Source organism: Humulus lupulus, chromosome 2, assembly GCF_963169125.1.
Source record: "Humulus lupulus chromosome 2, drHumLupu1.1, whole genome shotgun sequence".
In the NCBI taxonomy this organism is placed as follows: domain Eukaryota; kingdom Viridiplantae; phylum Streptophyta; class Magnoliopsida; order Rosales; family Cannabaceae; genus Humulus; species Humulus lupulus.
The window spans coordinates 137,670,003-137,679,867 of NC_084794.1; positions in this window are offsets into that span (position 1 = coordinate 137,670,003).

A 9,865-nucleotide genomic window follows, 5' to 3' on the forward strand; every position below is an offset into this window, starting at 1 on the left:
TTTTATAATATTTAAATTTATGTTGATATAAGTATTAAATATTTAGTCATGTAATATTATTATAAGGGATAATTGCGACATAAGTACCCAATGTTTGGGTTTTGTACGCGGCATAGACCCAATGTTTATTTTTAGTGGCAATAGTACCCAAAGTCAGTAAAAGTGTAATTCCGTCAGTGTCCTCCGTTAGATCTGTTAATGAGCTAATTAAGCAGACACGTGTCACATTTTTATTGGTCCAAATCATAATTATTTTAAAAATATTATTGAGCTGGACTGTAGTGCACCAAAAAAAAAAATTTAGATTATTTAAATTTTGTGATTTATTTTATTTAAATTTTAAGTGTGATGAATTGTTTTATTTAAATGTTGTTTATTTTATTTAGTTGTTGTTTGTTTTATTTGATTGTTTGTTATTTTATTTAATTGTTAGAATTTTTTGGTATAATCTTTTGAATTTAAACTTGTTAATTGTTTGTTTGGATAATTAATTTAATAAGTGAATAATTGTGTAACATGTCTATTTTACTATTAGTGTTACATTTTAAATAAGTGTGACAATTGAGGTAATTATGTGAGTTTTGGTTGAATGCACTAAGGTGCATGGTAGATAGTGATGCACCCTAGTGTTTTAGTGTGTGCTAGTATATGGTAATAGGGTGCACATGTGTGAATTTTCTACACATTTTAAATTACCATATATTATATATAATTGATTGATTTTATTTAGATGATAGAAAAATAAATAAAAATAAAGGAAATGGCAAGTAAGTGGACGTGTGGTGTGTAGTGGGAAATGGAGTGATATTTTTCCATTATTTTTCTAAGGTAAATAAAGTTAAATTGGATGAGGATAGACATTTTGGGAAACCACTATTTGACTCCAATCTTTTATAATAAAAGAAAAATAAAAGGGATTAAAAGAAAATAAAATGAAGAAAGGAAACTTACCTTTTTTCTTTTATTTGGTCATTATGAGAGAATGGAAATAAAGGGGAAAGGAAAGGAAGAGGAGGGCATTCTTGTGGCTGCCGTGACCTAGAGAAAGAGATAGAGAGAGAGAGTGTGGCATGATAGAGAGAGAAGGAGAGGAAGAAAGAAAGGAAGAAGAAGAAGAAGAAGGAGAAGGAGAAAGGATCAATCTTAGGGTATGGTCTTGATTTTGCTTATGTTTTTCTTTCTTCTAAATTTTTAGTATGTTGATTGAGTTGTTTTTTTTTTTTTTAGACTTGTTGTTCCACTTCTTCTCCATCTTGAATTTTCAAAAGAAAAACCTCTAGGGTTTGAGCAAGGAGGTGGTCCTAGTTATGTTCTTGATTTTACAATCAAGAAAGGTATTGAAATTCTTCCCTCATCTTTTGGGTTATGGGTATTTGATGATTGATGTTTTGGAGAGTTTATGGCCGAAAGTGATTTGTATTAATAGGATAATATGTAGTCTTGATGGAGTGTTTTCTTATAATTTTATGCATGGGTTTGTGTTGTTGGGTTTGATCTTTATGGTTGTGTAATAAGAATATGTGTAGTGATGATGAATATTTAAAATACATGAAAAGAATAGGTTATTTCTTTATTGAATGTGTTTCGGCCTAAAGGGGTATTCAAAAGCATGATTGTTGTTTTTATTATGTTTTATGTCAATGAAAATTTTATAAACATGATAGGTTGTGGCAAGATCTTGTATGAAGTTATGATGATTGTGATTTTTGGAATAATTGCATGATAATAATGTATTGAGAATATATGTAACACAAGATCAATGGTGGTTGTTGTCCATGACTTGTGAATAAGTTCTAAGGTGAATGATGAATTATTGTATAATCATGATGTGATTAAAATGGATAAAGAGGTTAGAAGCATGCTAGGGTTTGTGTTGAAATATTGTGCATAAATGAGCATGAATTTTGTGAATATAATGAAAGGGTTAAATTTTTATGATTTAATATGCTTGCTGATTTTTGTGCAAAAATGATGTTGTTCATGATGAGATTAATGTTTTGAGTGCTCAAATAAAGTTTGCAAATGTTTTGATGTTTTAAGAAATTTAATGTGAAATTTAATTATGCTTTGAAATGAAATTGTGTGTAAATAATTTCCTACAGAATTTCTATTGAATTTTTGAGAAAATGTGAGTTTTTAAATTGAATATGGTGATTTTTAAGGATAAAAATGGTTGCTGGAATTTTTGTAAGAAAATGTGAAGTGTGTTTCACTAAAATAAATTTGATGAGTTTTTGAAACAAAATTATTATCCTAAGTTATAGTAATATTAAAAAATGGTATTTTAATATGATATGAATGCATACTTTGATAAGTTATGATTTTCTTTATTTTGATTGAGAAAAATATTTAGATTCTATTTATTTGTGATTTTTAAAGAAATTAAACAGTGGCTGAAAGTTTAGTTTAAAAAGGTTAAAAATGGTTATTTAATTGTCACATATGGATATATGTTACATAAAACTAAGTCTTAAATAATTTAAATAAAAATATATTTTTCTCACATCATTTATGTAACACAATTAACCAATGATAAAATTTATTTTTCTAAAGAAACATATTAAACATATGTATTTTTATTAATTCTAAGCTTTTTGCTAATTCTTTGTAATTTGAGATTAATAAATGAAATTATCACATATTTTATTTTTAAGCTAAATCAAATTATTTTATAAAATAAAATGATGTTTTGAGGAATTTAATCAACCTAGAAATTTTAAGAAAAATAAAGCATGCTATATGTCTATTAATTTTAAAACGATAAAAGTAAGAAATGTAGAATTATCGTTTTTAAAACGTCTCAATTACGCAATGTTCCCACGTATGCATGTTACATGAAAATCCACTTTTACGTCCAAAATTATGTTTATTATTCAACTATGTGGTTTTTATAGAAAGATCATGCATGTAAAATAAGTAAAAATAAGCATTTTTCTTTTATGGCTTTATGTGTAGTTAAGAATAATTGCATGTTATGTGCAAATATTATTATGTGTGCATGGCCCATGCACACATGAGTTGTATGGAAGGGAAAAATAGTAATTTTATGAACCTAAGAAATGTTGTTTTGGTTATGGTATAGGCTCGTTGAGAGGTTGTGAAATTTCTTAGCTCGGACCTGAGGTAAGGAAATTAGATAGATTCTATGATTTTATGCTATGAATGGTAAGACTGTTGTATGAATGAATTTTTATGAATTACGAATGCCATAATATGATGATATGTTGGCTTGTATGAATATGATATGTTTATGGATGTTAGCGTGATGAACGCGAGACATCAAACGAGTTACTAAGGATATAAAGACGTAACTCCTAGGGCGGACGCGCCGAGGTTATTCAAGGACCAGAGACTCTTGTTTACCTCATAGGGTGACATGGACAACTAGCAAGCCATGCTCATCATGTATGCTGTATGAATATGATTAGGGTGACATGGACAACTAGCGAGCCATGCTCATCATTTATGCTGTATGAATATGATTAGGGTGACATGGACAACTAGCTGGCCATGCTCATCATGTATGCTGTATGAATGTGATATGTTACGATTACATTATGATGTGCTATGATGATATGTTACGATTACGTTATGATATGCAATGATGATATGTTACGATAATGTTATGATATGCCATGATGTGTTAGATGAACGTTAGTGTTCGTATTTGCTGTATCCTTACTTGCTTATTGTTTGTACTTCCTTGCTGGGCTTTTAGCTCACTCCCTTACTTTCCTTCCAGGTAGCAAATAGGATTTCTCTGTGGCACGCGTGGTGACGTGAGGAGTTCTATCGTCGTAGGGTGTATGGCGTGGGGTATCCTATGGACGGAATAAACGATCACTTTAGGACGCCATTTTAAATATGTTATGTTTTAAGAGACTTTCTAAATTATCAGTGGGACTTAATTATTTAATATTGTTTCTTTTGAACTTTGCATAAAATCTCATATTTTCTTTTTAAACTAATAGGCCCAACTTGCATTGTTTAAAGCAAGTCCCCACTAAGACCTTTATAAAAAGTGGTTTTCTTTATGGACCAACGATATGTGAATGTTTTAATAAGTACTAGTCTAGGGCGTTCTTTACATTTTTTGAGTTTTTTTGTTAGGATTAATGTCCTAGAAGAATGTAAAGATATTTTAACTAAATTAAATAAAAGAACATTTTATTATATTTGAATTGTACGCCCTGGTTTTCCCACGGGCTGTTTAGAAGGACGAGCCTCGGACTAAACATGATTTAGTCCGAGGCTCCCACAGGCCGGAGGCTCTATTTCCAGGGCGGGCCCTTGCTAGCTCGGGGGGGTCCTGTTTCCAACTCGCACTTGTTGCCCCAGGAGCTGGGAATAACATCCGACGGCCACGGACGGATAAGCTCGGGTTATGAACTGCTCCGGTAGCGAGCTTCTCAGGAAGCTCCGACCCTATGGGAAGTCAACACGCAAGATAAACGTGCATATTCCTGCCATCACGTGTCCGATATCCCCCTGACTTCTCGGACACGCAGCAGGAACGTGCGTATTCAGACACCCACGGCCGGGTTGGGCCGTGCGGCCCATTATCTCCTTCCATACTGATTAGACCACACTTGTGTGTCAGGTTTAGGAATTAATCATGAATATCACAGACTTGATATGACAAATGGTAAGGTCACGGGATGACCTCCCTACCAACTTCCAGGTGCCTTCTCCTATAAATATGGAGACCCTGGGAGTTGATAGGGGTTGGAAAAAATAGTCTTTGAAGAACTATGTACTTTGTAAACCAATTACCCAGAGAATATCAATAATATTGGCTAGTGGAGTAGAAGGATTTTAACCTTCGAACCACTTAAAAACGTGTCTCGAGTCACCTAGTTCCTTCCCCAAAGATTTCCTATCTGTGACGGTTCTACTTTTAGTACTAATCTCTTTCTCTTCTTCTCTTAATTATCTGTTGCCGAAGAACTGCGTCAACAGTTTGGTGCTTTCATTGAGAGCAAGTCCGATTAGTACTACCACAAACATACAACTATGGTGACCACTCGATCCAAACATGGCAACGAGACAGAACAGCATGATGGGCAGGAGGCACGCCATGTTGCCCTCCCTGATGAGCAAGTTCCTGAAGTCCAGCAGAGGCCAGGGAAGCAGCCGGCGGGCCAAGACGACACTGGTAGTTCAGCGCCCCGGCCGCCTAATCCAAATCCATGTTATTACACTGCGGTGGAGATGGAGAATGCTCAGCTGAGGAGCCAGTTAGCAGCAGCTGGTCAGCAAATCCAGGATATTCTGAGTCGACTATCCCCTCTCACAACCAACGGTAACGTTGGAGAGAGGCAAGGCGAGGCTCCTAAGTCTCGCCGGAGTAATCGATCCAGGCATAGCCGTTCGGGTAGACTCCCTGCAGCCAACTCCACCCCTTCACCACACCATCAAGAGGCGAACTTCAGGGAAATGCCTCGGACCGAACAGTAGCAGTACAGCCGTTCGGTTAGGACTTCAACCCCTAGCTCTCAGCCTTCCTCGAGGACGCCCAGAAGAGATCGAGGAAATTCCCAAAGAAGGACCGAGGAGATCCGGAGACGTCAGCCCGTCCCCGAAGAACGTCCAGTTCCTCATCCGGCTCGCCAGCGCGAAACCAGCAAGCCGGCAGGGCCGAGAGGCCCCCACCAAATTTAGTCCGTCCGGACGGCACTAGGATCGCCTCTCCGGTCAGGCATCCTCCTTCTCCCATCAGATATCCGTCTCCTCAGCCCGTCCGAGACGTCCCGACCTACGGAAATAGTAGGAGAGACCCGCCATCGGCCGGGCCTTCCCGGCGCAGCAGGGTGCCGGAGGAAGGATCAGGTCATGGCCGCCAAAGACGCACTCCGAGTCTGTCCAGCAGGAGTCACTGGACCGGCAGTGCGCGAAGTGATCTCTCGGGAGGAGACCTGCGCCAGCGACTGAGTTCAGCACAAAGTCACCATGCTGCCCAGGGAGGCGACCTTCGAGATCGCCTCAACTCTCACAGGGAGGATCGAGTTAGGGATGGTAGCCAGGCCCGCTCAGTTGGGGTCCGATCCGAAGTACGTAACGGCGGGAATGCCCCAAATGACCTATCTCAAGATAGGAGGGGCAACAACCCGCCTAATATGTACAACGGGTCCGGAGCTGTTGAACAGCCCCGGAATAACCCAGGATCTCAGGACAAAACCCTAGAGCGCTTAACTCAGATGGAGGAGCTGATGAAGAAGCTCCTGTCGGAAAAAGAAAAGGACGAATATGATTCAGGGGATGAGATGGAACTCTTCACCCCCAATATAGCAGCAACGGCATACCCTTCTGGCTTTCGTATGCCCCACTTGTCAAAGTTCAACGGGGATGGAGACCCGTCTGACCACTTAGGGATGTTCAACACCCTAATGATGGCGCATAACATCGGACCAGAGCTTTGTTGCTTGATCTTTCCTTCCACCCGAACTGGACCTGCCAGGCAGTGGTTCAAGCAAAGTAAAAGGCACTCAATCAGCTCCTGGAAGACCTTTTCGGCTGACTTCAAGAGGGCATTCCGCGCCTCTCAGGCCGCCAGGGTCCAGGCCGACTCCCTAGCTAACGTGAGACAGCAACCTGGAGAGACGCTAAAAGCCTACTTGAGCAGATTTGCAAATGTCGCTGCTCGAGCCAGAGACGTCGACGACAGCTCCAAACTCATGGCTATGAGAACCGGGATCCTAGTTGGCGGGGATCTGTGGAAGGATATTCAAAGGAGGGGGGTCAGCTCGGTTAGTGAATTCCTTAACAGGGCCCAAGAGTGGATAAACTTGGAAGAAGCTGAAGCTTCAGCCACAGGGACCAGCCAGGTCCTCGAGAAGCCCGCTGGGGCGGGAATAGAGATCGTAGTGGCGACTCCCGACGTCGCGCAGAGTAACCAGCCCGGTGGCGGCAAAAGAAAAGGAAATGGTGAAAACAGCCAGCACGGTCAAAAGAAGAATAAGTCCGTGGATAAATTCAAGCCCGTGTTCACAACGTATACCGAGCTCACCCAGACCAGAGAGAATATTTTCCTGGCCAACGCTACGCGAGTCCCCTGGAAAAGGCCGGAGCCAATAAAACACCCTAAGGGAAAGAGAGACGCTTCCAAATTCTGCCGTTTTCATAACGACGTCGGGCACAATACCGACGACTGCAGGCACCTCAAAGATGAAATCGAGACTCTCATCCGAGCAGGTCCGTTGGCACAATACTCGCGGAACAGGGTCCTGACAAGTCGACCCGCTCCGGAGATCCCAGCCAGTCAACCTAGACCTCGGGTAGATCAGGACGTCCTTCCCCCCGTGGTCGAGGGAGAGATTTCCACCATCTCTGGAGGACCACACATGTCTGGCACGAGTAGAGGCGCCCAGAAGAGGTATGTGAATGAGTTGAAGGCCCACAATGGAGTGGAGTTCGTCCCGAAACAGCGTCAATCAAAACAACAAAGATTAGAGAAACAACCGATTATCTTCGCGGAGGAAGACGCAAGCCATGTCCAATTCCCTCATAACGATCCCTTGGTCGTAGCAGTCCAGCTCGCCAACCGGAGAGTAAGGAGAGTGTTAGTAGACAATGGGAGCTCGGTGAACCTCCTATTCCGGTCCACCTTAGAAAAAATGGGTCTGACCGTCTCCGAGCTCAAGGCAACCTCGATGATGCTGTATGGTTTTTCAGGAGAAGGATCAGCAGCGATAGGGACGATTGAGCTAGTGATCACCCTTGGAGATGAGTTCCGAACAGTGTCCAAATTACTCGAATTCGTAGTCATTGACTGCTCCGCTGCTTACAACACCATTTTGGGCCGACCTACGCTCATTGCTTTCGAGGCTATCACTTCCGTCCGGCACCTCGCCATGAAATTTCCTACTCCAACAGGGATCTGCACTATCAAGGGCGATCAGCTCGCTTCCAGGGAATGCTACAGCGTTTCCATGAAGGGAAAATCTAAACCCGGGCAGGTGACGATGGCTGTTCGGGACGAAGAGGAATCTCGGGGACCCAAGGCGGCTCCCGAGATTGAAAAACCTCAGATTTCCGAAGGCGAAGAGCTCACCCTAAGCGAGGAAATTGACCCCCGAGTAGGCGAGGACAGGTCCGAGCTCCAAGCTATTGAAGAGCTCGAGGAGCTAAGCATCGATGAACAAAACCCGTCACGGACGGTTAAGCTCGGAAAGAACCTCTGCGATGGAAGAAAGGCGGAGCTAACTACGTTTCTGAAGAAGAACCTGGACGTATTCGCATGGTCGCACGAGGACATGATAGGGATCAGTCCGAGCGTAATCATGCACATGCTCCACCTAGACAAAAGCGTCCCTGCCAAGTCTCAAAAGCAGAGGCGTTTAGGAACAACCCGAGCCGAAGCCCTTGAAGAAGAATTGGCCCGGCTCAAAAAATGTGGCTTTATCCGCGAAGCCAAATTTCCTGTTTGGGTTGCCAATCCTGTGTTAGTTCCAAAGCCCAACGGAAAGTGGCGGACCTGTATCGACTTTTCCGACCTGAATAAAGCCTGCCCCAAGGATTGCTTTCCATTACCAAGGATCGATCAACTTGTGGATGCCACGGCGGGGCACGAGCTCATGTCTTTCATGGACGCGTACTCGGGCTACAATCAGATCGCGATGAATCCAGCAGATTAGGAACATACCAGCTTCATGACCCCGACTAATGTCTATTGCTATAAGGTCATGCCGTTCGGTCTGAAGAACGCCGGAGCTACCTACCAAAGGCTGGTAAATAGAATGTTCGCGGACCAGATCGGGAAAAACATGGAAGTGTACGTTGATGATATGCTTGTCAAGTCTAAGATTGCCAGCAACCATGTCACCGATCTAGAAGAATGCTTTAACATACTGCGAGAATATGGCATGAGGCTCAATCCTCAGAAGTGCACTTTCGGTGTCGGATCAGGGAAATTCTTGGGTTTCATAGTCTATACCCGAGGAATCGAGGCAAACCCCGACAAGATCAGGTCACTGCTCAAGCTTCCTTCCCCCAGGTCGCGGAAAGATGTCCAAGGCCTCACAGGAAGGGTGGCAGCACTGAACCGGTTCATTTCCAAATCGACCGACAAGTGCCTGCCCTTCTACAACCTGCTCCGGGGAAACAAGAAGTTCGAATGGACAGTAGAATGCGAAGGCGCATTCCTCGACCTAAAAACGCACCTGGCTGAACCACCTGTGCTATCAAAGCCCAAGGTAGGAGAACCTCTTTTCCTCTACATGGCCGTAACTGAGGACGCAGCTAGTGTCGTTCTGGTGCGAGAAGAGGACCAGACTCAGAAACCGGTTTATTACATCAGCAAGAGACTCCTCGGAGCTGAGTCAAGGTACCCATTGATGGAAAAACTGGCGTTCTGCCTAATCACGGCCTCGCGAAAACTCAGGCCATACTTCCATTCCCACTCTGTACACGTCATGACCGATCAACCTCTAAGGCAGGTTTTGCAAAAGCCTGAAGCCTCAGGACGCTTGCTAAAGTGGGCGGTCGAACTCAGTCAGTTCGAGATTTTCTATACTCCCCGAACTACCATAAAAAGTCAAGCCTTGGCCGACTTCGTGGCAGAATGTGCGGGATTCCATGAGATCCCATCAGAAGACTCACATCAGCTCGCCTCCTCAGGTTCATCGTGGAAGATCTTCGTTGATGGCTCATCTAACGAGAACGGCTCCGGGGCCGGAATCATTCTGATATCCCCAGAGGGGCATAGATTCCACTCGGCGCTAAGGTTTGGGTTCAAGGCATCTAACAACGAGGCAGAGTACGAGGCCTTGTTAGCTGGACTTAGGATAGCTAGCGAGCTAAAGGCGAGCTCTGTCCAATGCTTCAGCGACTCCCAGCTCGTGGTGAATCAGGTTCTAGGCGAGTATCA